The sequence below is a fragment of the Sturnira hondurensis genome, unplaced genomic scaffold (assembly GCF_014824575.4).
Source record: "Sturnira hondurensis isolate 20B ecotype Veracruz unplaced genomic scaffold, ASM1482457v3 Scaffold0023420, whole genome shotgun sequence".
In the NCBI taxonomy this organism is placed as follows: domain Eukaryota; kingdom Metazoa; phylum Chordata; class Mammalia; order Chiroptera; family Phyllostomidae; genus Sturnira; species Sturnira hondurensis.
Genome location: NW_028096051.1, coordinates 166,733 through 170,006, shown reverse-complemented (window position 1 = coordinate 170,006; position 3,274 = coordinate 166,733).

Sequence of the window (3,274 nt, the reverse complement as noted above, 5' to 3'; positions counted from 1 at the left end):
AAAAAGAAGCAGAAAACCTGAACAGGCCAATAACAGCAGATGAAATTGAAGAGGTAATCAAAAAACTCCCATCACACAAAAGCCCTGGACCAGATGGTTTCACAGGAGAATTCTACAAAGCTTTTAAGAAAGAGCTAACACGTATTCTTCACAGACTATTCCAAAAAATCCAAAATGATGGAAAACTTCCCAACTCTTTTTATGAAGCCAGCATCATCATAATTCCAAAACCAGATTAAGACACAACAAAGAAAGAAAACTTCAGGCCCGTATTGCTGATGAAATTAGAGGCTAAAATTCTCAATAAAATATTGGCAAATCGCATCCAACAATACATCAAAAAGATCATACACCATGACCTTCATCCCAGGGATGCAAGGGTGGTTCAATATTCGCAAATCAGTAAATGTAACAAATCACATAAACAAAAGCAAAGACAAAAACCACATGATCATATCAATAGACACAGAAAAAGCTTTTGATAAGGTACAACACCCATTTATGATAAAGGCACTCATAAAAGTGGGAATAGAGGGGGCATTCCTCAACATAATAAAGATCATATTTGTGAGACCTACAGCCAACATCATACTCAATGGGCAAAAACTAAAATCTTTTCCACTAAAATCAGGACCAAGACAAGGTTGTCCATTTTCACCACTTCTATTCAATATAGTATTGGAAGTTCTAGCCACAGCAATCAGACAAGAAAAGGGAATAAAAGGCATCCAAATCGGAAAGGAGGAAACCAAACTGGCATTGTTTGCAGATGACATGATAGTGTACATGGAAAATCCTATAGCCTCTACTCAAAAACTGCTCGAACTAATAAATGAATTTGGCAAAACAGCCGGATACAAAGTCAACATCCAGAAATCAAAGGCATTTTTGTATACCAGCAGTGAAACAGCAGAAGCAGAAGTCAAGAAAAAAATCCCATTTGATATAGCAAAAACAAAAATAAAATATCTGGGAATAAACCTAACCAAGGAGGTAAAAGACATGTATGCAGAAAACTACACAACACTGAAGAAAAGAATCAAGGAAGACACAAACAAATGGAGCATATACCGTGTTCATGGATCGGAAGAATTAACATCATCAAAATGTCTATACTACCCAAAGCAATTTACAGATTCAATGCAATACCTATTAAAGTTCCAATGGCATATTTCACAGACATAGAACAAACACTTCAAAAATTTATATGGAACCATAAAAGACCCTGAATAGCAACTGCAATTTTGAGAAAGAAGAACAAAGTAGGAGGGATCACAATACCTGATATCAAACTGTATTACAAGGCCACTGTAATCAAAACAGCCTGGTACTGGCATAAAATCAGGCACATAGACCAATGGAATAGAACAGAGAGCCCAGAAATAAACCCAAATCTCTACAGTCGATTAATATTCAACAAAGGGTGTAAATATTATGTTACTATATCTTTATTTATGTTAGTATATCTTTAGTAACTTAAAATGGAGTAAAGATAGCCTCTTCAACAAATGGTGTTGGGAGAACTGGACAGCCACATGCAAAAAAATGACACTCGAGCACCAACTTACACCATACACCAAAATAAATTCAAGGTGAATAAAAGAGTTAAATATAAGCTGTGAAACCATTAAAGCCTAGAGGAGAGTATTGGCAGGAAAGTCTCATATATTCCACATAGCAATATTTTTACTGATAGGTCCCCTAGAGCAAGGGACATAAAGGAAAGAATAAACAAAAAGGATCTCATCAAAATTAAAACTTCGGCATCGGTAAGGAAAACAGTATCAAGATAAAAAGAGAAGCAACAGTTTGGGGAAACATATTTGCCAATGATACTTCAGACAAAGTTTTAATCTGCAAAATATACAAAGAACTCACACAACTCCACTCTAAGAAGACGAGCAACCCAATTAAAAAATGGGCAAAGGACTCCAAGGGGGACACACAGAGTATCCAGAGACACATGAAAAGATGCTCAGTATCACTAGGTATCAGACAGATGCAAATTAAAACCACAATGAGATACCACTCTACACCAGTCAGAATGGCTATGATAAACAAAGAAACAAACAACAAGTGCTGGAGAGGTTGTGGGGAAAAGGGGACCCTAGTCCACTGTTGGTGGGATTGCAGACTGGTACAACCACTGTGGAAAACAGTATGGAATTTTCTAAGAAAACTAAAAATGAATGTGCCTTTAGACCCAGCAATTCCTCTGTCAGGAGTATATCCTAAGAACCCTGAAGCACCAATCCAAAAGAACGTATGCACCCCAATGTGCATAGCAGCACAATTTACAATAGCCAAGGGTTGGAAGCAACCTAGATGTCCATTGGTATATGACTGGATCAAAAAGCTATGGTACATTTACACAATGGAATTCTATGCTGCAGAAAGGAAGAAGGAGCTCCTACCCTTTGCAACATCATGGATGGAACTCGAAAGCATTATGCTGAGCGAAATAAGCCAGGCGGTGAAAGACAAATACCATATGATATCACCGTTAACATGAGTCTAATCAACAAAACAAATAAGCAAGGAAAATATGACGAAAGACACTGAAATACTGATCAGACTGACAGGGACCAGAGGCGATAGGGGAGAGAATCACAGGGGAAAAGGGGATGGACTCACTTGAACAAATATCAAGGCCACATGGACAATAACTAAGGTGGGGGGCAGAAATCGGAGGGAGGTGGTGAGCACTGGGGGGGAGGCAGGGCTGGTAATATAAGACCAAAAACTGTACTTGAACAAGAATTAAATAAAAATTAAAAGAAATTAAAAATTAACAATTAAATTTTTTTTAAAAAAGAAGTTTGTGCTAAGTGTCAATTGCCCATATCAGTGGGTACATAGATTAGATCATCTGGTTTTGGGGGGTTTTTTTTGGTAACCAAGCTTTCTTGATAAAGGAAGCAGTACATTGATTTAGATTCTGTCACAAGGGTCTCCTCTTGTATGGCCTGCTACCTTGAGAAACATTGCCTTTGAGGTCCTTTACACTGTTATGACTTCAGTACTAACCTCTATTTTTAAAATGTTCATTCAAATCAACATCTCTAATATTAGCTTTTTCCCAGAGCTCCAAACCTGTCCATTAGACTCAAATCACCAACAACAACCAGAATATGCCATTAGTTCTTGAAACTCAAGAAGTCAAAACTCAATTCTCACCTAAAATGCTTTTCAGAAACAAATAAACAAACTTACAAAACTTCAAATATATATTTTATGTAAATTTTAATAGTACACAAATGCATTTTCCTTTTGA